General features: G+C 40.8%; 1 protein-coding gene across 4 annotated transcripts in view; it reads left to right on the top strand.

The window, feature by feature from the left end:
* Positions 1–25,525, top strand: part of sgcd (sarcoglycan, delta (dystrophin-associated glycoprotein)) — a 598,968-nt gene that overhangs the window by 95,174 nt on the left and 478,269 nt on the right. For 3 of the 4 annotated variants that reach the window (XM_085173730.1, XM_085173727.1, XM_085173731.1), the window contains exon 1: positions 1,681–2,776. The exons of the other annotated variant lie outside the window; for it this stretch is intronic. The gene's annotated coding sequence lies outside the window, so the exon portion shown is untranslated. Of the gene's footprint in view, positions 1–1,680; positions 2,777–25,525 lie in introns of those variants that run through there. 4 annotated transcript variants of the gene reach the window in all.

Raw genomic sequence — 25,525 nt, forward strand, 5'->3', positions numbered from 1 at the left:
TGCAAAATGAGCTCCACAAAATCATTTTTATTTTTGATCAGCAAAAGCTACATTCAAAGCTTCTTTTTTTTGGGCGGATTTTCCCACAGGCATCAAATCACGCTACATGCATAGCATGCCCTAAACTTCATCTCTTCAGGGAGATTAGAAGTTTTTCACCTTGATGCTTGAAATTCACTAGCAGGGTGTATAGCATGGCTGGTTACGCAGACGGCGACTGGACATAAGAAATAGATTCAGCACCGTGAATATCAGCCCGTTCTCACTCCCGAGTCCCGCGGCGTTCCTGAGGAACGCAAAAGGAGACCTTCGGCGTTCTTATGGTACGTGGCGGGTTATGGGCGAAATCTAGTGCAATGACGCTCCCGCGGTAATAGACGTTCCAGCCCTAAACCTAACCTTATCCCTAGCCCTAACCATAACCTTTTTCCTGAGGTTAACCAGGACTTTAATGATGTTAAATAGCGTGTTTCTAAGCGATTTGAAGAAAAAGAGCGAACATGTGTAGATTGAGTCCATACGGTTCTCATATTTCCTCATTTTTCCGAGGTCGTCATTCAGGAATGTGGTGGGTAGCCGAAAACGTAATATGTTGACGATTTGTCACCTAGCGTAAAATGTTACGCTTTGGGAGTGAGAACATGTTGTGAATATTTATCTTCACTGTAGAGCAACAGTGGCTACTCTTCAAGTCTTTCAAGAGCTTCCATAAATCCTGAGTCATGCTGTTGGATTCACAGGAAGCCAGCTTGACCTCAATTACATGTAAATGAGGAGTGGGCAAGGTGAAGCCCCGTCGCTCAAAGCACGCTATGAGAGTCTACAACATAGCTGCTCACATACAGCTGACAGATCCTATGCATGGGTTGTATTTAACAAATGGATGAGGCCACTCTGACGTCAGTGATTGGTTTTTGGGGAGGAGGGGGCGGGGCCAACAACTTCAGGCCACCATATTTGTCAGTCAAGTGAACCATACTCCTGATTTTAGGCCTGGAAAGTATCAGAATGGATTTTATTTTTTACGACTTTAAGAGGAAGCTGTTATTTTCATGGCTGAAGGCATGTTAACATGGCGCTCTGTGGAGAGCTGAAGGAATCGTTTTTACCGCTTGACCCTGACAGAAGCCGGTGCCCTAACATGAGAATGTGTTGACAGGAAACAGCGCATCTGCATGGAAAAATCCTACAGCGCTTCACACACATTCCCTACAGTTACAACACAACCTGCAGTAAGCACAAAGTGTGTGTATGAAATGTGTAAATACACGATCAACCACATAAATATGTCTATAAAGTCAAAAATTAAAGACGGAGCACAAAATAGGCAATAAAGTGAAATCCATATCCAAATAAAGAGAAGGCTGAAACAAGTCTATAAATAGTTTATAAGTTCATACAGTGCAGCTGTGTAAATATACGTCGCTGGTGTGTGTGTGTGTGTGCGTGTGTGTGTGTGTGCGCCTACAGGGTCTTAAAGTGTCCACGTGTTTCCTTCCCGTGCGTGAGCGCGTGCGTCTTTAAATATTCTAATCAATGTTTACGACCCCTGGCAAGCGGCGGCTGTCGGTGTGCCAGCTTCACTGCAGGTGGAGGACTCTGCCAACCCCCAGCAGACACCACCACCTCCACTCTGTGCACGAATTCCACTTTGCTTTGGGAGAGAATCCCTCCTCTCAGGTTTCTTTAACCTTTTAAACACCCCGATTCTTCCCCCTGTCAGTGATTTTAGGACTCAGCCTCTGCTCTGCATCCTCCCTCATGAGTCGCTCTCTCTCTCCGTTTCAAACCATGATCAGCTCAGCTCCTGCAAGGAAAACTCCACCTACTCAGTTCTGTTAATGTAGTCACTGACGGTGCAAGCAGCTCCCTCCCCTCTGCTCACTTTCTCTCTCACTTTCTCTCTTCCAGGCATCTCCCCCTCAACCTTCCTCCTCCTCCTCCAAGCATCCTCTCCTCTCACATCGCTCTTTGGCTCCACTTGCGCTCGCAGCCTCCCGCCTGTTCGCATCTCTCCGCTCTCTTCTCTCCGCCTGTCCTCCTGTATTGCGCGCACACACATATATGCATGCATGCGCACACTTTCACTCTTTCTTTCTCTCTCTCTGTCCGTCTCAGTCACATCGGTCCTGTGCAGACTTGAGTGAGCCCCGGAGAGGAGATGATGCCGGTGGTGATTCTGTTGGAGCTCTTTTGGTGATTTTTTTTTCCAGGGTTTATTTTTTCCCCGTTTAAACAAACAGCAAACTAGACTCAGAGAAATGTTGATGCAACAGCACCTCTTCTCTCCACGCTTTGTTGATCTGCTTGCCGTCTGCCCAGCATCAGCCCGTTTTGGGGGGATTTAAGCGACAGAGAGTGTGCTGCGCCGGCTGTGCGCTCTGCGGCTCTGGTGCACTGGATCTTCTTCCTCGCCGCTTTAATTCACACAGAAGGATGATCAGTTCTTTGCGCCGACAGGAATATTACTACTTCAGCTGTCAATACTCTTATCCACTTCTTTGCCCCGGCCAGATCGCAGTCTGAGGCGCCCCGGTCCCCTGAAGGGAAGAAGAAGCATGTCAGAGGCACCTGTGTTGCACATGGAAATGAGCCGTCTGCTGCTGCTGCTGCTGCTGGACTCCAGCCTCTAAACTAAAGAGATTATTCCCAAAATAACAGAAGAAATTGGATCCTAAGAGTTTCCTTCTGACCAGCTGAGAATTCCTGTAGCTGCTTAACCAGCTCTATGATTTTCTGACTTCCCAAGCCTTTGATTTTGGCATCTGACTAAGAGGTAAGGCTGCTATTACTTTGCAATGTGGCTTACTCTAGCCTGCTCATCCTCAGCAACCTTGATTCTGCACTTTGGAGAGAAACGTCTCGGCGATGTGGCAGATTCTGTTGTTGCTTTGCTTGGTTACTTTGCAGTCTTCCAGAGCTAATTTTCACCAGAAGCTGAGTCCACTGTTGGGCTTGCCCCAGCTTTCTGTCATTAGTCGGGGCTGGCACTCTGTCCTGTTTACTACTGTCTGCATCATCCACTGTGTGGCTCTCGCCGTGTGTTTCTGCTCAGCAGAAACGAACGGCACTGCAGCTGAGAAGCCAGAGGTGTTTCGTGTTAAGTGGATTTCTAGAAGCAGAGAGTTTGTCATGATCTGTCTGCTGCTGTGAGTGCACAGGAATTAGAGATGAGCTGCAGGTATTTCGAGTATATTGAATCCTTTTTTAGAGCGCAAGGTTCATTATATTATACTTGTTGTCCTTCCTAAAAACCAGCCAGCTCAAGTTTGTGGGTATAGTTAGATATCAGAATCTCTTCTGCCGATTTCTGTTGGCTTATTCTGGCTACACTTTTACAGCAGAATTACTCAGCGGCTCGCATCGACATGCTTGGCACTTATTTGAAGTGGTACATGTAATTGGCATTGGACATGGACCTTCTTTCTGCACGTAGGGATCTACGTGGTATCCAGATTATATGCAAAGTACTCAAAAGTATTCAGTAATGCCTAGGTTAGTCCCTGTCGGATAGAATTACTGTGTGGTGTCTGTATATGGAAACACAGATGTGGGGTAATTGCATTCAGGGGTTCGCCGTACAGTCTGTTCAGTTTCAGAGTGTGTGCCAACTTCGGCTGAATTAAGCAGCGTTTTTCACACAGAGAGGATTCGACACTAAGTCTAAAATTTGGCACCAGTGTGTTCACGTCTCCGTGCAGAAATCCAAAGGGAAACTGCATTCCCAGGTGCCCCGTAGTCCTTGGATCGTCGCTCCTCGGGCTTTCTCGGTGGATATGTTGACTAGATTGAATTGCTTTTGTTGAAAATGGGATATAACCTGCCGGCTCATCGGCTCCAAGAATAGTCGGATGCATTTACGGTCCATCTTGCGTACGTACCATAAAAATTGAATATCTTGAGTGCTTTGAGCCATAATGCTGAAAGTCCTCGAAAAGCTACTGGAAATGTGTCTGTAAATAGTAACAGCAGAGTCTTCTCTCAATCAGAGGACGTCCACGGTGCAAAACACGTCAGAGCACATAAGTGATTTGGTGTTCTAGTCAGATTGTTGGGTTTGAAACAACTGCAAACTTTTTGCTGGTGTACAGTTTATCATCTCTTAGAAATCTGTCGTTTTCTGTGTGTACAATTGTTTTGGCTCTTCTGGAGAGCTCATCAGAGATTAGTTGCATCCTTTCCTACAACCCTGTCTGAATCGCTCTCTTTTAAAAAGCACATCGAAGGCTGCAAACAAGAGCTATACATGTCAGTAGTAGATAAAGTAAAAGTGGAGGAACGAAAGTGCTTTTGGGCATCATCAAAGTGCTCATAATGTCTCTTACAAGAAAAGTGTTCAACATTTTTTTAAAAGAAAACAAAGGTATCCCAAGTAACTGGAAGCCGTCTTCACTGAACGCACTCGTTAACGTGAATCGCTGTTGAGCGAGTGGGTGCCGTGAAGTGACGGCCCCTTGTTATTGGCACGGTTAGGACTAATGGCAGTTCAGACAACACAACTGCTAGCAGCACTGCTGAGACCAGTTCATATGAATATTTGATTGACTTTCATCACCAACTATTGCTAAAACTTTCCTAGTAAATCTTTAAATGTCCCAGTGAGTTGAAGAATGTCACTGAAATATGTGCAAGTCAATGAAAACAAGAAATTGTTACTACATCATAAGACAATGTGCAAAATAACACAAAAGTTCCTACAGAGCTGAATCATTTGTAACTCATGCAGATTTGAATGCTCTATATAAGAAAAAACTAAATGTGTACTTGCATTGTTTTTATGAAATGAGTCAGTCTTCGGTTCTTTATTAGTTTATAGTGATTTAATTTGGTAAGGCGCAGTGATGTGGACTGATGTATGGTTCATTTCAATTAAATTTTATTTATACAGCATCAAATCACAACAACAGTCGCCTTGAGGTGCTTCATATTGTAAGCTAGACCCTACAATAATACATACAGAGAAAAACCCAACAATTATATGACCCCCTATGAGCAGAACTTTGGCGACAGTGGGAAGGAAAAACTCCCTTTTAACAGGAAGAAACCTCCAGCAGAACCAGGCTCAGGGAGGGGCGGGGCCATCTGCTGTGATTGGTTGGGGTGAGAGAAGGAAGACAGGATAAAGACATGCTGTGGAAGAGAGACAGAGGTTAATAACAGATATGATTCAGTGCAGAGAGGTCGAGTAGGATGGCTCAGGGCAGTTTATCAAGTTAAATAAACTTTATTTTATTTTTTTTTTGTGGTTTCATTTCTAAATATGAATATTGTTTTAAAAACTGAACTAAATCTTGTCGTTGGTGCTGAATCAGGTGACCATCCCTTAGTTAGGTTGCCAGGTCTGCGCTACTGGCTTCCCATGATGCACTGAGTGTTTCCTCTTCACTAACTGTGTCTTTATACACCTCTCTGCATTTAATCATTAGATATTATTATTTCCGTCTCTCTTTCCCTGCATGTCTTTTGTCTTGATCTCCTCCCGTCACTCCAAGCTGGTCAGAGGCTACTCCTGTCTGAGCCTGGTACTGCTGGAGGTTTCTTCCTATTAAAAGGGAGTTTTTCCTTCCCACTGTCACCAAGCACCTTGCAATGACTGTTGCTGTGATTTGGCGCTATATAAATAAAAGTGAATTGAATTGGACCTTAACTTTGAGTTCTTGTGAAGGGTAACAAATTTTTTACTATAAATGTATTATTTTTTAATATAATTTTCTTCTTCTATGACTGTCTAGTAACTGCCTTCTTTTGACCCAGCTGTCTTGTCTTTAAAAACTCAACGTAATGAATAATATGTTGAAATTCTAGCCTTAATTACAGCGACATACGTCCAGCTGTCAGCTCTGTGATTACTCATGCAAGCCACAACTGATCATGTCACCGTAAAAGAGGAAGCTTATTCATAAATATAGTAGCAGTCCCACTTTCGGAATAGCCTCTTTGTCCTGTTATATCGTACAAACATTTCACATCTTCATACTACCTGTAAACAAATAAACGCTCACACATGGTCACTTATCGCTGCTGATCCCACTTGAAAGATCTCATGATTTGTAATGTAATGATGTCAGAGTGTGATAATTATCTGCTGTGTCAACATCGATTTCGTCCTGGCCGAGCACCAGATTTTCTAATGGTTTGCGGCAGGCAATTTACTGCTGTTTGCGCAATTAATGTTGAAAAAAGGCATCTTTTGATATTGCTGTAATAGTTGACGATAAGAGGGTTAATATAGCAGAAGGTGATGTTACCAGAATAAGCATATATTTGGTGCAAGTGAGTTGTGCAAGGCTATGAGCTAGGTGTCAAAGCTGCGTCTCTGTCCTTGAGACCTTCAGAGTCCTGGTTTCTTTTGCTCTTTCAATGTTGAACTTAAATTGGAGCTTCAGAGAGGAAAATAGTATAATTGCTCAAAACAATTGCAACTTTTTATTCACACATAATGAAAACTGCAGCGAGCACAAACAGTGCTTTAAAGTGTGGGCTGTAAAATTGCTGTGTCCTTTTTCTCAGCAGTGTGCACACAGAGCTCTGCAGCCTCACAAGTCTACATTTAAGTAGTTTTCTTTTAATTTTTTCTATCAAAATACACATTAAAGTCTGCCATTACATCATGTGTACTATGTTTTGTCTTTATTGTGTATCTGTCTGCTTTTAAGCTTTCAGAATTTCACTATGTGACTGCAGAGCGACAAAATATTTTAAATCACAACAAAAATAGTTTGTAATTTTTAAAAAAAGAGCTAAATCTTAGTTTCATTTATTACACTAAAGAACCGGCTAATGCAGAGACTTGAACCAGGGCATATTCTACCACAACCAATGGTTTCACAGACACACATCATGTTTTGTGCCAAAGCTTGAATTGTTTTTGTCATTTCTCCCGAGACATTTATGAGAAACAACAGACAGTAAAAGGAAACGGATGAGACTAGTGGAGGAGGACGGGAAGGTGAGAGATGACAAGGCAGAAAATTGTTGAAAGAGCAAGACAGAATAAAGGGAGGGGTTTATAGGAGCAGGGGGGGACTGCAGGTGGTGATCAAGAGCAGACAACAACAGCGTTCCCGTCAGAAGCCGGCACTATGATATGGGTCACTTGGACATGACGGCTGGTAAAGAAACATGAATAATAAATTTTGGGGAAGGTGTAGTGATGAATACTGCATTAGAGCAGAAGAAGCTCTGAGCCCTTTCTTCCCACAGCTCCCCTCTAACCCAGCAATCACTCAAGGATTACTTAGGGTAGAAATGCTGACCTGTGTGCACGCAAATTATACACACACACACACGCGCACAGCACGTGATCATGTGATGCATAACTACATTAGACCTCAGAGGACAACACCTAGAAGCTGATCTGGTGCCAGAGGACAACCTTCCGTGTCCTTCAGCATCACGACACCTTAAACAAATCAACTCATTTTAGTGGTCTGATGACAGCCTTTAGTGTCCTTGTTTAGCCTTGGGACACATACGTGTGTGTGTGTGTGTGTTTGTCAACAGATGGATAGATAATGTATTTTTATGTGCACAGTTGGGCACTGCCAGTTATGTCCAGTATTTGTGAAGCCTTTCTAAGAACAGTGAACATTAGTAACAATAATAAATACAAAATATGAAAGTAACAACTGGAGCTGATAAAAAATGAATAAATAAATACATTTAAAAAGCACAGAACAATGCTCTACCTTGAATTGGAACACAGGTATATATATAAAAACTACATAATGTAGTAATTCATCAAAGCAAGCACACACGGGGGGCAGTTTGTTGTTGAAAGAGTTTGGTGATGGCATCTTCTTCTTCCAACAGTGCACAAACAAGGTCCATAGAGATGGATGAGTTTGGTGTGGAAGAGCTGGCCTGATAGAAAACCTCTGGGATGAATTAGAGTGGATCCTGAGAGTCAGACCTCCTTGTCCAAAAATTCCCATAAACATTCCTAAACCTTCTACAATGTTTTCCCAGATGATTTGAAGCAAAAAGGTGGGCTGACGTCCTCATATTAAACTGTATGGATTAAGAATGGGATGTCACTTAAGTTCAATATAGTGTACTTCTCAATGTGAATGTAATGCAGTCTTTTGCTCTCTGCTTACTTGTTAGTGAAGCGTTCGGCTCTTCTGCTGCTAAATGTCCCCGTCTGCCATTTGGTGCTAAGCAGGTAGAGTGCAGTGAGTTTTAAGAGCTTATTTTTGCTGAAAAAGTCTGTCTGTTGTAGCTGAAAAATTTCACGAGCGTAGTCTGAGTGAACTATAGCGGTGAATTTACAGACTGAACAGCAAAACAATGAGCTGAAACTTGATATAAAGCTCCATAAAGCAGCGAGGAGCTGCAAATTCAGCTGATAATTCTCACTAGCTTCATCGTGATGGGAGACCCCTTTCACGTTTGATATAGTTTTATTATAAAACACTGATTACAGCCACTGTAAAGATAGCATAAGGTAGGTTAGTAAAAATGCCATTTGTGCCCGTTCTTTATTACGTTACATCTTTAGCGGTTTTCTTCTTCTCTGGCTTGTTTTTCCTTGTAGCATTTTGTCCGTTTTCAGTTTTGCTGCTTTTTCTCCGTCTTCCGACATGTTGCTCTCCCCTGCTTTAATATTTATTATTAGTAGTATTAGTATATGTCACTACTCCAGCCCTGCAGTTAATAAGCTCCATACCATAGCACCATACAGCATTAAAAATGAATTCAAGGACTATTTCTGTTTGTCAGCACTGCTCAACAAATCTTTGTATTTGTGTTTTTCTTGGTGTACTGTACATGTGTTCATGCATGAGTGTCTCATGCTCTCTATCGATGCTCTCTAGGGGACTAAAGGAAATTGGAGGCTTACTTCCTTTCCACTAATTACTCTGCAACAGTCCCCACTAATTGTCAGGGCCTCGCGTGTATTTGATGTCAGCAGTGTGAAGCCATGTGCACAAAGTGGGACGATGGTGAGAGGAAGGAAAAGGCAGAACAAAGCAGGTCAATAAATTTGCTTTGAAGATGTGTACAAGCCTTTAAAACAACTTCTGGATGTGGATCCATTTCGCTGGAAGGGAGGAGGATTGTAATATCAACATGGGCACAGATAATATACTCCATTTAAAAATCCTGGACTGCGTTCCATTACGAGCTGCTTCTTGTGATATTTATTTCAATGTGCCACCAAAATAAGTGCACATAATGAAGTGAATACCTGCACATTCTAATGCAATCCAGTGCAACGGTGCAGCAACCCACACTGCCTTTGTAAAGAAGTAATAATCAAAGAGGTATTGATTCAGTGTGAAGTCAAGTGGGAGCCTGCAGGACCCTCTGGGCTTGTGAAGAGCATTCTCATTCATTCAGAGTTAACCCTCCCACCACTGGTCAAAATTTAATGTCTCAACCCCCCCACTGCTCTTTTTTTTTTTTTTTTTTTTTGTGCACATCTGCGTTGGTATCGACTGCAACCAGGAAACAGCTGGATGTTTGCACGCTCAAGCCTGACACTGTCTCATCTGAGACCGACTGAGAGTACTTGTATTTTACACCTTATATTTATAGTCAAGCATTCAAAATTAATGTTGCAAACGATGTTGAGAAAATGTCACATGATAGAAGCAGGTTCTAAGAATAGATACCAAGTAGAGATCTCAAAGTCCCTGCCTGAGATTTGCATGCAGGGATTTTCAGAGCTCGGGAGGGCTCGATTACAAAGTCATCTTTTCTAAAGGAAACTTTAGTGGTGCTCAGGTGGCAAACAAGGAGAAGATGGACCATCTAAGCTTTGGCAAATCAGTAAAATTCTTATGTTGTTAAACTGTCAGCCATACCACCAGTGTTGGTCAAGTTACTTGAAAAAAGTAATCAGTAACTAATTACTAATTACTTCCCCCAAAAAGTAATCCCGTTACTTTACTGATTACTTATTTTCAAAAGTAATTAATTACTTAGTTACTTAGTTACTTTTTAAAAACACGATTTACAACCTGAATAGGTGATAAAGTGATAGATCTTTCAACCCAATTCTACTTTTTCTACATAATCCATCATACAAAATGTAATCAAATGGAAAAGTCTCTTTTTAAAACTTGTTTTATTAGTTTTAATCTTTTAACTTTATGCATCAAGCAAAAATTTAATTATATGCAACATTCTCTGACTGGAAGAAATTTGTTTAATATTTAAACCTATTTTCTGCACATTCCAGCACATAAAATAAAATATTTTGTGTGTTTACACTCAGTCTTTCAAATAGATGCAAGTAAAACACAGCAGAAAATAAATAAAGTCACAGACTAGCGGTCCTTTTGCTCTATTTTCACCTGTAAAGCAGGAGTGGGGTAGGCGGAGGTTTACCCTGGTGCAGGTGTGCAGCGGTCAGTGGAAGAATCCGCGAGTTTCTCTGTGAGTTTCCCATTACGTCGTAGCTACTCGGTGTTTGTTTAGGGTTTTTTTCGCTGCAAAAAGAAGTTTTCTTCCCACGCACAACGGACACTAATGTTTTTGTCACTTTTTATGGAATCAAACTCAAAGTAAGGTCAGTACTTCCACGCTTTAAACGCTGCACGCTCATACTCTCTCTGCACTCGATATATGATCCATTGTTGATCTGCACACAGCTGTTGTCACGAACGTCGCACTCGCTTACGTCACTGTCATGAGACATTCTCGCAAAAAAATCACGGTTTTAGTAACGCAGTAACGCAGCGTTCCTACGGGAAAGTAACGGTAATCTAATTACCATTTTTGCAATAGTAATCCCTTACTTTACTCGTTACTTGAAAAAAGTAATCAGATTACGTTACTGCCCATCTCTGCATACCACACAAATCTAATCACATAACTAACATGAAACAATGTTTGAAACCCACTCATGTTTAACTTTAATTAGCATCTTTAATGATGGCCAGAAAACTAATAGTATTCCTGTTTTGTTGGGCAAACTGGTCTCAATTAATAATCATTTTAATGATATGGCAACTGTTCTTATTGATAAACCACAATAGAAATTCCAGGTTTAAAATGTGATTGCACTGGGTCTGAACAATGCTGTTATATTTCAGGCTCAGAGAGGCAACGTCAGGGACAGCCTCAGGTTTTCAGTGTTATGAATGTGGTTGTTTTTGCTAGTATATCACTATAGTAACCAATGCTGTAAAGCTGACCCAGTCCAGAGCAGGTCATGTTCAAGATTACAGATCAGCGGGTATAAAATCGCTGCCTGCTGACGGGTTAATTCTCTGGAAGAATATCATCACTGTTCCTGCAAAATCGCCAGACTTTACTGTGCAAGTAATAAATTAATTGAATACATTTAATAACGTTTTCTTTTAAAAGTGTCCAATTGCTTTCTTTTCCCGATGAAGGGAATTAGAAGAAACTTTATTCTTGCTTTATTATATATCGCCTGCAAATGATTTAAAACGTTTATTAGTCTATAAGTACTTAAAGTACATTTATTTGTACTTGCTGACTCCATATAAAATTGACACGCAGTCTAAGCCTACATTTAAATTGTTTTTATTTTTATTCTTTATTTGCTCTCAGACCCCCTAAACACCATCTGGGCTTAACAGTACGTCCACACATCTGAACTTTAATTTAATGGAATAACAACAGATTCTCGCGGGTACACCAGGAGGATCTGATGGATTACACCAGTGTCTTAATGATAAGAGCTGTGATACTGATTAGTCTGTTAGATTTCACAGTCGCACATTTTTGCTGGCTTTCTTTCCTGGCTTCACGGAGGCTCAACTCTATTAAAATAGTAGCACGTTCCCAGTCGTACTGCCTGAAATGCTTGATGCTCGCACACATTCATACAGCACATTTCTCTCACACACTGTTTTTGTCTGTGCCGGCTGTTGTTTCCAGCCTGTAATATCTATTTAAGCACTTCATGTTTTTCTAAAATGATTTTATCTTTATTGGTCGTGTTTCCATCACAGCTACATTTATGTGAACCTGTTCGTAGCTAGACTCAGAAACCCTGGGCTGACTTACAGTATGGACTGGCACTCTATTTGAGTCCTTCACATACAACACCTTTTTCTATACCTCTGTGATTTAACCAACATTCATACCCCAGTGCGCGCATCGAAGCAAACCTGGGGTTCATTACCTTATCTCAGGATGGAGAAGCCAGGAATTGAACCGCTGACCTTATCTGCTCACCAGATAACCTATTGCAGACTTTTCAAGAAGCCAAAGGTCTGGGACACAGAATTAACAGGACTTTTGGAGAAGGACAGCTTTGTTGTCAGAGCAGGAGATTGCTGTATTCTTAGCTCCAAAAAGAAAAGTTCAGGGTGCTTCTGAAATGCCGTCACCATCACAGCTCATAGTATGCAGATAGATATTGATTGTGGTGCAGTTCCAAACGTGTTTTGCAGTCTGGCATCAACTACTCGGTCATTAAAGGAGACGGAAATGACAATACAGTTTAGCACGTCACATCTGCAAAAGAAACCCAGCTGCAGGCGATTTACAGCAGTGACACTACGTGTGCGACAAACTACAGTATAACTTTCATTTCGTGTAGAGTAACAAAAACAAGAAAGGAGAAAAATGTTACAAAGTAATGCAGTACTGAAAAAAGGGTTCAAGCTCAAACTGCCAGTGAAGTTTCAGATGATTTTCAGAATATTAAGGAAGTGTGTGGATTTAAAAACAAGGTTTAAATATGTAACGAATGTAAATTATTAGTATTTATGCCATTTTCAAACCAAGGTGTTTGTGGGACCTGAGTAGTAATGGCTGTTTCTTTTTTACATTATTAATGCAGTGCAGACAAATGAGTGAAAACTGGATGCTTGAAGCGAAATGTTAGAAAGCAAACAGTAAAATCTGGTTTCACATGAATATTTAGTGCTCGAAAGAGGAAAAATAAATAAATCTCAAATAAAAACAAAGGATTTTATGTTTCTCCTGACAGATGGAGCTTGATTGTGCTTACCTTGAGGACAATATATGTGTGTGTGTGTGTGTATTTTTAATGTAGAGATGTGTGTAAATGCCTGCATTGCTCCAATGCTTGTCTGCGTGTCCAAATCTGTTACTAAAAGCATGGCGGTCTCCGACAACTCTCTCTCCCATCTCCTGTCTGCTCCGTGAACAGCTTTGTCTCACGCTGCAGCTGAGCGGTGATGACAGGCCTGCCTCAGCGACATGGAACTTTTCTCTTTCAGTCGAGAGTCTGAGTCCTCCGAGGACCTGATTTGTCAGGCAGAGAAAAACAAAAGTCAACAAACGGTCCATCCGAAGGTTAGTAAACTCTGCGTGGAGGAGACAGGCGTGAACAGACAGGCTAAGTGTTGAGGGAGCATTGCATAAGAAGAGCAAATAGATTCGATGACGAGCGAAACTGCACAAAGATGAAGTTGTTTGCTTTCATATATTTTACAGTGGAGCTGCGGTAAACACACGTGGTTTAAAGTCCTGTGAAGGGAGTCGCCTTTCTGTGGGAAAAGTGTCATATGAAGTCAACACGTTAGGCAGTGTGGGCTGTAAAAGTGCTCATGTCTGCTCTGAGGTCGGGCGTGTCATCATGGGAGCCTGAGCAAGCTGGAGAAATGACCGTCTTCTAAAGCCAGCTTCAAGTAGCCAATAGGGGGACTGCAGATTTTGGCACTGCCAGATGTTTACAGTAAACCTGAGATAAATATGTCTAAAAATGAAACCCTTCTGATTTTACAACCTTTGTTTTTGACAGAATGACACGAATGGAAGTAATTCAAATTGAGCAGCTCTTTCGCTTTGGTCCATATTTTACCTTTTAGACTTTGCACAGTTCATAGCTGAAAATGCTCCTGATTGGTCTGTCAGTGCTGCAGCTCCTGAATTCATCTCAAGTGTTTCACCTCCTTTCAAGCCAGACATCAGTGTGCAAAAAATGGGTCTGGAAATGGGGTCAATCGACCGTTTTTCCAAAAAATTGCATCTTGAAAAGAATTTAAATATTTTAAGCAGAATTTTCACATCAATCGTCCTGATTTTGAACCATTACAATCTTTAGTTTTTAGCAGGAAATGTTCTAACAAATGTGATGATTTGAGATGGAATGACATGGGTCAGGGAAATGAAGAATCGATTTAACAAAATCATTTTCTCAGTTATAGAGGACCATTTAGAAATTTAGTTTTATGTGGATTAGACTACTGACTGTTGACACAGGCTGGCCCCTGTGATTGGCTGCCCCTCGTAAACAACAGGTTTTGAGGAGGAGGTGGGTGAACCTGTGCGCTGACCATGTTAAAGGAAATGTGTGCTGAAAGGTCAAAGGTCTGAGTGTTCAGAGTAATCAGAAGAGATTACTTTGTAGAGGTGGGAATCACCATATTACACACATTATCACAATACTTAACGCACGATACAATATTATTGCAATTTTTTTAAATATTTTGCGATATTCAGATTCTGTACATAAAGGTAAACTTTATCAACATTCATTTTATCTAATATCAAAGTCTCACACTCAGTCTTTCTCTCATTTCAGTTTTATTGTTGACAAACTGAACGGTTTGTATTACAGTCTAGTCCAACTTAACTGAACGCAACCATCTGGTACAATTATAGCTATTCTGAACTATGCAGTTTATGAAAACTATGCAGCCCCTTCAGCAACTGAAGAATTTGAAAGTAAATGAAAACAAAATATAATTTTACATTAAATAAAAAGTTTTAAACTTAATTAAAATAAAACATGTCTTAAATTAAAATAAGTAAACTGTCATGTTTATTGCTGCCATAAAAAAGTTAAACACATTTGGACAGTGAAGGAATGTCAGGATTCTTGCTCAGAAAAAGGATCAACATGCTCTGAAGTCAGAGCACAAAAACCTTTTTGTAACAAAATATCGATTTCTGCTGTCCCTGTATCGATACATTATTAGCAAACAAAATATCACCATGCTACACAGTATCCATTTTTTTCCCCCACCCCTATTACTTTGTGATACCCTGCAATACTTTGGACAGACTATTGTAACAGAAGACCTAAAATAAGGAAAAGAATAATGAGTTCCCTTTAATATTAGATGAGCTTTATTTTTGAGTGAGTAACTTCCCGTCAGGACCAACAGAAAACCAAGTTTTTAAAGTCTCTTTTCTGTTGTGTGGCTGCAGGATGAGCTGAGGGCGGGACGATGTTGTTGTTTTATAAAATTATACTGAAAGACGTATTTGTGTGTGCAGAACCATCTGCACTCATTTCTTTTGTTTGCTTTTATTCTCTTTTTTTGGCACCAGCACCTGTGTGGATAATTCATGACTCGACTTCTGTCAGACAATTGGCAGCTGCTGATGTTGTTTTCCGAGATAAAGTTAACTTCATCAACCTTTCATGGTGATCCCTGCTGAAAACACGTTTCTTTGTTTAAAGTTGAATGATGTCAGTAGCAACACGTACAGTTGTGTCACTGTGCCCCAGCTGTCTCCCTCACTCTCTGTTTAACTTGTCCTAAAATACTAGTTCAGAGTTTGCAGAGTGAACAGAAACATGGCCGTCAGCTGTGTGAGAGTTTGATCTGTTTCATAATAATGTGGTGTGCAGGAGAGAGTACGACTACAGCGTAGAAGTACCGACATTGGTTTGAGTTTGGTTCTGTAAAAAGTGTCAAAAACATTAGCGTCTGCTGTGAACTCTGCGTGGGAAGAAAACTTTCTACAGCGAGAAATAAAACACCGAGCACGCTGCCACGGGAATGTGAAATTCACAAAGAAACCCCCGGATCCCCCCACTGACATGTCCACTGCAGCACCGGGCAAACCTTCACCCGCCCCACTCCTGCTGAACAGGTGAGAATAGACTTATAAGCGTCAGGACTCGGTGCTGCTGAATCTTTGATTTGATTTATTGTTTGCTGTGTTTTACTTGCATCTATTTAAAAGAGTGAGTGTAAACACAAAACATTATTTTATTTTATATGCTATATGTTTAACACATTTCTTCCCGTCAGAGAACGTTGCATATAATTACATTTTTGGTTGATGCAATGTGCATAAAATTAAAAGATTGAAGCTAATCAAACAAGTTTTTAAAAGACACTTTTCCATTTGATTCAATTTTATATCCTGAAATATGCAGAAAAAAAATCTAATTTTTAAGTAATTAAGTAATTAATTACTTTTGAAAATAAGTAATCAGTAAAGTAACGGGATTGCTTTCTTAGAGAAATAATCCATAATTATTAGCTAATTACTATTTTCAAGTAACTTGACCAACACTGCTCATGACTTTAGTAATGAAGTTCACAAACACCTCATTTTCTCCCAGAGGCCTGGTGACCGTTGTTTCGTTGTCAGAGTGGGTTTGGTTTTCCCGCCATGCATTCTTCCTTAATTACTAAATACTAGTGTTTATGAGTTGATGCTGTGAAAATATTTGAATTGCCAAGTTCTTGGTGGTGAATAATGACAATTTTATATGTGATCCAAACTTCAGCTCCTGAATCAAGGCTACTTTCAAAAGCGAGCACACAATTTTAGCACCGTTATTGTTGGATTTTTGGGGGGTATAAAAGGTGGTGCTTTGACACCATAGTATCTAAGGAATGCCCTTATGGTATTCAATGTCCTTTCATACGTACAGTTTCTTATTTTCGTGACATTTTTGACACACCTACCCAAAAAGTCAAATCTGCTCCAAAACCTGTTGCCCAGGAGCTTCTAAGGAGCTTGGAAAGCAAAGCGGCAGGACTTCATTACATTTCATCTCTCATCCAAGAAGCTTCTTCAGTTCTAGGACCAAATGGTGGAGATTTCAGATTTTAAACACTAGGGGGAGTTGTCCCTTAAGAGGTTTGTTGACCCACTATTGATGATGTGCCTGATCACGAGCCAAGGTGTGAAAAAAGGTCACACCAACCAATCAGGAGTGAATCTCTTGCGACGCATATTCCGACTTTAAATGAAAATGTTGCATTAATTAGGATTTGAAACTAGTGACTGGCATCATCTGGAAACCAACGGGAAAAAATTTGCTAAGGTGTTGGAGCCATTTCAAAAACACGTCTGTGCAATCTGATTTCTGTATTTCCTTAAGCTTAAAAATGTAACAAAAATATACAATGTAACAAGTGTAACAAATGTAACAAATGTATTCTTTCTAATGAAAGAATACATTTGTTACATTTTTCAGAACTGTGCTTGTTTTTATAAAAACGTGTGTGTAAGAGCTACTGGCCTTTCAAAATAAAAACAAAATGCATTGCATTGTTACATAGAAGGCTCTTAAACAGGAAAAAAGTACTTGAGCAAACGAGGCATGTTGTTTAATGTTGACTGTGCAAGCTGAGTAGAAACGTTCTGCATAAGAACCAAATAAGGCAATGCTATACATAATAGTTTATGCTAATTCACAGATATTAACACTTATCTTTGATCTCTGATGATTCTTGGAGAACTCTGCACAAAATTCTAGCAACATTGTTATGGATTAAATACTGATTATGGAAAAACCGAGTCCAGCACACCTCTTTCTGCACTCTGACTAACAAGCAAGCTCCTTCGAGGTGCTCAATGTTGGCACGGGGCTGACGAATATGCATTGATTTGTTTGTCGAAAGGGGGTGAATAATTCTGATGAGCTATTGATTGCAGTAAATCAAGACATTCGTCACCTTGGTTAAGGGCAGAGGTGCCTTGCTGATAGGTTGTATAATGTATATGATTGGTGAACCTTGAAACAAGGCATTGAAAAATGACCACTTTGCTAACTGGCTGTTAAAGCTCATCATTCATCGAGGAATTTTAGTGACAAGCTCAAGGGTACACGATTGCTGAACAAAACAAAAACATACTTAAACTGTGTTTTTATTATTTTCCAAAGTGGTTTCTGACTCTGAAGTTAAGCTCTGGTGGCTCTACGACACGACGCTGAAGCAGCCGGTGCTTTCGCACAAAGGCGGGAGGATTGCATAACCCAGTGGTTCCCAAACTTTTTTTGCTGGGCCCACCTTGTTTTACAAGAAAAATGTTCGCGCCCCCCCCCTCATGCGCGCGCACGAACACATCCTCCAACCACACACACCCATATTTTGCTCCATTGCGGTTTATTTCACACCTCAAACATTTAGTAAACAATTAAGCAAATACAAGTAATCTGCAATAAATTACAGGTAGTAATAAAATAAAGTACTAACTCTTTTACGCTACGTCCACACCTACACAGGTATTTTTGAAAACGCAGCTGTGTCATCCACACGTAAACGGCGTTTCGAATCACCGAGAACGGAGATTTTTTAAAACTCCTTTTTTGCGTTTATGTGTGGACAGGAATACAGAGTTCTTCACACAAAGTCAAAGGTATGTGCCTTTTTTCACGTCACCCTGTGTGCACGTTATTGTTTACATGAGATGAATTGCAGAATGGCAGATAGAGATGAAATACTGTTAATCTGACTATCTTCAGGTTTTACACGCTTACATATACACGCAGTTACTGTCCCTCCATTTACAAAGGCAGAGGCGTCACGGTGTAATTATTTTACATGTAGTTGTTTTTTTTTTTTCTGTATAATAATATTCAACATTGCTATCAATACATTTTTCAAAAAATCCCTCTGCAAAATGGGTTCAAAAACATAAACAACTGTTGGATGCTGTTTGTCCATGATTTGAACCGGGGGAACAAATTGTGGCAGGATCAGCCTGATGTTATTTGTATCCCACTGTAACTTTACTGTATAAAGAGCTAACATCTCCAAAATGTCAGGAGTAGTTAGTCATTACAACAAGTGTTTGTGAACTACAAATCAAGAATGTGGGATACTGTTTGTCCGTGATTTAAACAGCCCAGCGCTGCTCCCAACAAAGGGAAAACCAATCCTGCAGGGAGACCTACCTCGGCATTGTGCAGGTGAAACCAAAGGGAAGATATGCTTCACCATATTTTCTAGTCTTTGGCTTAGAATGAAGTTGGTTTGGAAACATATTCAGCTATGCTTCATCTCTTGCTTTGCATTTGTGTGGGCGCCCGTGCTAGCAGTGTCCAAGCGTTGTTGTTTTGTTTTTTTTCCCTTTTCATGCCGCGCCCCCCCTGCAATGGCTCTGCGCCCCCCCTAGGGGGCGGGCCCCACACTTTGGGAACGTCTGGCATAACCAGTGCGCCAAGAGATTTTGGACTGCACGAATACCAGCAGCTTGTGAAGAATGGCTATTGTTTCAGAAAGAGTGAATGAAGGGGAGAGGAGAGGTGAGGAGAGAGTGAAAGGAGGAGTTCAAAAGGCAGAAAATAAGAGACAAACTCGAAGAAGGCGACGAAGTAGAACGTCGGAGATGGGAGGGAGACAAAAGATGAGGGAAAACTGCAGCGAATGACAGGACGGTGAGAAGATGAGAGAGGAGGCTGGTCAACGTGAAAGGGAGAAAGCTGAAGTTGAGAGAGAGATAATGTAGGAGACCGATGGTTAAAGTGTAGGAAACGAACAAGAATCCAATTATATGTGGCTTCAAGGAGTCAGAGCGTCTCATCATACATGTTGCTCGAGAGCTCTGACAGGACAGACCTGACTCACCCCAGTCTCTCTACAGTAGGACTGTGGGCACAATTGATTGGGAGGAAATGGCTCCTCATTATCTGTAGTTCATCAGTCAATGGTAGAGAGAGCTGTGGTTCGAGTTTAAGAATAAACGTAGCACATGGATTAGAAAAGTTGCTGTTTCAGTTCTCAGAAGTCTGGCGTCATACAGTCACTTTGTTGCTGCTAGTCTGTGTTGGTTATTTGGCAAATCTCGATCGTATCCACAACTTTAGAATAAAATATGGAATAAAACTACATTTTAATGATCATTTAAAATGAAATTTCAGCTAAGCTTCTACAGATCAGGTGTTCCAGACACAGCAGCTGCTAGATTTCTTCTCCATGTCTTAGGCTACGTCCACACGTACACGGGTATTTTTGAAAACGGAGATTTTCCGTTTTCGTTTTAAAAAATAATCCCGTCCACACGTAAAGGCAGAAATGAAGGAAAACGCTGCTAAGAACATGCCAAAGCAACAGGTGGCGATATATTCCTAACCGTGTAGAAATGTTGGCCAATCAGAAGTCTAGAAGCCTCGGTGGGAAAAAGTAAACAAAGTTGGGGCATAGAAGCAGAACCGAGTCGTCTGTGTGGAGGGACAGTAACTGTGTGTGTATATGTAGATAGTTTGATTATCATTTGGTTGGTTTCTATGTTTGTCTCGTCTTGCGTTGTATTTGTCTTATTTTATTTTATTTATTTTTATTTTATTTTTTTTGTGAAGCACTTTGATCAAAACTGTTGTTTTTAAATGTGCTATATAAATAAATTTTGATTGATTTTTGATGTAAGCATTTAAACACTGCACAGAGAACAATTAACAGTAACAGTATTGTAGAAATTCATTTCACCGAAACAATAACGTGGCGCACAGTGTGACGTCAAAAAATGCGCACACCTTTGACGCTGCGTTTTCTTTGTTTTCTCCGTTTTTCTCGTCCACACGTAAATGCAAAAACAGAGTTTTCAAAAATCTCCACCCTGGCCGGAGTTTTTAAAAATCTCAGTTTTCAGTGACCGAAAACGCCGTTTACGTGTGGACGAAAGGTGCAAACGCATAGAAAAATCTGCGTTTTCAAAAATACCCGGGTACGTGTGGACGTAGCATTAGATTGGTGTTTAACAGCAACTTGAGAAAACATCTGTGCACTCATTTCCAAGCATGATCTAAGCTAACATGATCACATGGACATGTTTTGTTGTTGTTTCATTTTAGATCTGATGTGAATCTTTGTATAAACGCCTTCATTTTTCTGTCTTCTGCAGTCTTTTCCTGTAGATTCCAGCGTGCTTTGAATGCCGCGTCTCTAAAGACGTCACAGCGTCAGCTCTGCATGTTAATAAATTACACTTGTGTGTTACAACACGAGGGCTTTCAAGGCATCCACATCCCTGGAACATTTATATAATTTCCTCTGGGATTAATAAAATATTCTGATTGTGATTCTGACAAAGTGTTGAGGCAGTAAGACGACACGCGTGTGTCCTAAAGAACAGACTGTAGGATCATGTTCTGCCTGAACAAAACCTTTAAAGTCGCCCTCTCTCGCCCTTTGCTTTGAATATTGATTAACCTCAGGGTCTGAATAAACTTCCTTCCTTCCTTCTTTCCCTCCTTCCTGGTGTACGGACTCCCTCCTTTGTAGCTGAACTCATCACTTGCATGGTTAAGCTTAATTTAGACGTTTCTACGTTAAGATGTAACTGGAAGCCCCTCTTAACCCTGCACCGCAGCCTTTCACGCCAAAGTTCAGTTACATATCTGGTTACGTTGCCACAGATTTGATGCAGATTTCCTGCTGATGCATGATTCACACATTAATTCGAACATTCAGAATTTATTGGAACGAACGTTGAAACGCTGCGTGGTGATTGAGCTTTTGTGCCCAAACGCTCTCGCTGCACCTCTGAAGATCCTTTGAAGTCTGAAGTGCGTTAACGACGTGTCTGTTCACTTGGATACTTGAGTAACACTTCTGCGTTTTGATTCGCTACTGCTCTCAAACCCAGCTTTATTTATAGTGCTGTTTTTCGTTCTTTCATTGTATAAATTTCCCGTCTTCTTTACATTTGAAATCCTTGCATTTCACGGCTGTTTGTTCTTGTTTAAATTTTGCATTGCTTTAGATTTTCTGCAGAGCTCCCCTGGACTCTTGTCTGCACTCTATAAATAAATATTGCTCTCTTGCTTGCTTTTGTCTGGGGTTGAGCTTGAACTGCAACAACGGTGGGTCTTATCAGTTGTAGCACTCGCCTTTGTTCTTGTTTCCTTTCTGCTACCCACAGTCTAACAGACACATTAAATTTCACAACGTTAGCAAATGCACCTTTTCATCCAGGACTCTTGTGTGCTTTAAATCGTGTCTTAGCAAAATAAGGGTAAAGGTAAGGCTGTGACAGCTTGAGTTTTTATTTTGATGCAGTTTGAGCTCCTTGTTGTGTTCCCTATTTATCCATCAGGGTTATTGGTGCTCATGCTCCCCCGTTGGGCTTTGTTTTATTTCGAGTAAACCGCTCTTACCGCTGCTGTAAGGAACCGTGGCGTGTTGTTTTTGCACAGTGGAGAAGCAAAGAAGACACGCTCTGTAAACACGCCGCAAATTCTGATCGCGTGTTTTGCATATTAGTGCAACACAACAGCTGTAAATCTATTCATTTAGGGCACTTTTCCATCATTGTTCAGTTTAGAAAAAAGCTCTAGTGATAAATGATTTCATATTGTGGTTTCTACGAGCCACTGTCACGCATGTCCAATAATTCCATATTCTTTGGGGGAGCTGAACCAAATCAGCTCTGTGAGCAGATATGCTTTAATGTACAGGCTTTTACTTATGAGCGAACACGAGTGTGTACTCGCAGTTGTTGTGTGTATTTATTTATGCACTTTAACGTTCCATGGCGTTTTACATGAAAGAGGAAATCACCACCGGCTTCCAGACGAGACTCGCTTTCCCTGAGCCGGGGAGAAAATTGAATGAGTCGGGATTTAAAATTTATTCATTATTTGATTTCCATCTCCTGAAGCCGGCCACTGAATTCCTCTCTGTAACCGGCTAAGCACAAGTGCCTCTGGCGCATGGCTACAAGTGCACAATAACACCACCTATCATTTTAATGCAGATGTTCCCAGCAGAAGAACGTTTCGGCGGAGTGGGATATAATGTCCGTCAGAAATGAAGCTGCTTTTTTTGACTCTTTCTTTATTTTTAATGGGCAACGGAGCCACACAGTAAACTGTTTCTTACTGAGTGCGATGTGAGCATGAATGGGCTTTTGTAATGGATCATTGGTAATGCATCTGAGTATTTTTAATTATGTCTTTTTCCAGTGGAGATGTGTGTAAATGCATGCTTTGCTCTTATGCCTGTGTGTGTGTCTCATTGTTTACCAGAGGGCAGTGTTAGCTTCAGGGACCCACGACCTGAATTGCAGAGGCTAGCAGTATTGTGAGCTAATATTGACTGTATGAATGATGGTCATATTAACCTGTTGAATGGATGGCTGCTTTGACTAATGACTACCTGATTTTTCATTTTCTTAATTCCACACTTTGCAAGGATGGCTTGTGTAAATTAAAAGATTCAAATGAGGATGGAGGGGGAGGCCAAGGGAAATGAAAAATGGACAATTTTTGAAAAAGTCCACAAGTGCACAGAGAGTTTCACACCAAATAGTTTTCTAATTGAGATCAGTGAAGGGAGGGTGGGGAAGTTATCTCCAGCTTGTCATTGTGCCGTGTGCAGAAATGGAAAGATTTCACCTCCTCGATTGAAACAAACCCAAAAGACAGTTGTTGAATTTTGAGAGCGTCGAATTAATTTACTCGAGTTGAACAAAACGGCATGATGGGATTTGTAAAAATAGTGTATGGCTTTATTGTGACGGAGGTTCATCCTCGATCGGGCTTCAGAAAATCTGTGTGGGGGAAATAATAGGACGATTCTTCTGCTACTCTTAGTTCAGTGCAACAGGCACTGAAGGAAGAATAAGGATTGAATAAGCCTCACTGATGTGTCCAGATTGTGCTGGCAAAAAAGAAAAACATTTCAAATGAATTCAGAAAAGGGCAGCTGAGCGTGAGAAATAGCTTCCTGTTAAAAGGACGTTTTTCCTGTCCACTGTCACCAAAGTGCTTTCTGATAGCTAATCATCTGATTCTGTAATATTGTAGGGCCTTTACCTTACAATATAAAGTGTCTTGATGTGACTGCTATTGTGAATTAGCATTGTAAATAAAAGTATATTGAAATTCATCCATGTCGTGTATATTTTTCTCTCTACATCTAAGCTCACAATATCCTTGCTAATCTAGCCCAAACCAAGCAGATCGGGGCCTGTGCCAGAGTGAGTAAGCCACAGCTGGTCCTGTGTAATGACTTTCATGTCTCTTGTGGATTTTCGCTGGCTGCTTGGCCACACTCACGATATCTTGAGGAGAAGAGTGGCTGGAGCTGGCAAAGGCGCAGAACATTTAGCCGTTCCCGGTCAAAACCGACGCCCTCCCCTCCTTTTAAGGTCTGACTAATGCAAATCGGTTCTGAAAAATGTATGTTTGTGTGAAACGTTGCAGTGAAACATTAACTATCCACATAACCAAAGCTGTGCAAACACCCCTGGAAGGTACAGTAAGTTATTTATGCGTTTAATCCTTCCCTAATGTGTGTTCCCTTACACTTTGCGTTAAGCTAATACATAATCAAACATCCCCAATGGCGGTTTCCTTTGCTAACACCATTTATACTCCAAGTACATGAGGACTTTTTATTTCACACACAGCCACTGATGTTACCGAAACCAAACACGGCAACCCCCGTTGCCAAAACAATTTATTTCTTTATTTCTTTCTACATTTCGTTTCCAGTTCTGTCATTCAGAGCTGTGGGTTAAACCTTTAGCTTCTTTGGTTGATTGACATTAGAGCACCGATGAGGCGGCATGGTGGGAGAAATTTTCATCTTCATCTATTTTGATCCTCCACACAAATCGTCCTTATTGAACTCATTTAAAAGCTTCATTAGGAAATAGTTGGGTTTGAATCGTAATTATTTTTGTCATAGCCAAAGAGATGTGTAACTGTACGCAGTGCAAGTCAAGTTTTGGATGCTGCTGTCAATGTAGCGCTGCTGGTACGGGTATGAAAACATCCAGGAGGCATCGTTTCTGTTTTTTTGCCTCAAACTGGAGAAAAAGCGCTTCAGTCCTTTGTCTTTATTTCTTTTCCTCCAGATGTTGAGGAATGAAGTTGCTTCTGCTGCTCCTCAGCGCTGAAGAAGCTCCTCCTGTTGCTGATATCAAACTGCAGCCCCAGTTAATGGTGATACATTATGTCGGGCTCTTGTCTGATGAAGTGTACTTAATGTGCTGCAGCGTGGCAGCTTCCTGTCATGTGGCATCAGACCCGTCAGGGTCAGGGTGAACATCTGCTTTGTCCTTGCACTCTTACAAGTAGGCTTTTTCTATTGCCGCGTGTCAGCGAACCTTTTTAGCTGCAGAGCAGCAGATTGCCCACAATCCTCGGGTTTTTCTGCTCCTTTGTGGGCTCAAGAGGTGCTTTTGTTCTCTGCTAAATGGAAGAGGCACGACACAAAAAGTCTTTCTGGCTTCAGTTTGTGTGTCTGTGTGTATCTGATTGTGAAGCTTGTAAAAATCCCTCTCCGTGCATTTATCACATGTCGGTACTACAGGCAATTTACTCTTAAATGTTACAAAATAAAGGCAAATTACCTTTTTTAACTTAAGCACTCAATGTGATTTTTATTTCCCAGTAACGTCTAATGGAAAAAAAGTGAAAATCACGATTTACCCAAACGGCAGGCAAACTGCGATTTTGCTGCGGATGTTTCTGCAACAAAAACACAGCTTTACGTGGAAGAAATAAAGGTTAAACAAGCAAAAACCAACATTTTTCTGAGTGCATTTTTATAGCCTAACCTGAATATAAATGAAACGACAGTTTTAATAGCTTTGGGATCAGGAGTACATCTGTACTGTATATTCAAAAATAAGAGGAGAGGGAAAAAGA

This window comes from Neolamprologus multifasciatus, chromosome 10, assembly GCF_963576455.1.
Source record: "Neolamprologus multifasciatus chromosome 10, fNeoMul1.2, whole genome shotgun sequence".
NCBI classification, from domain to species: domain Eukaryota; kingdom Metazoa; phylum Chordata; class Actinopteri; order Cichliformes; family Cichlidae; genus Neolamprologus; species Neolamprologus multifasciatus.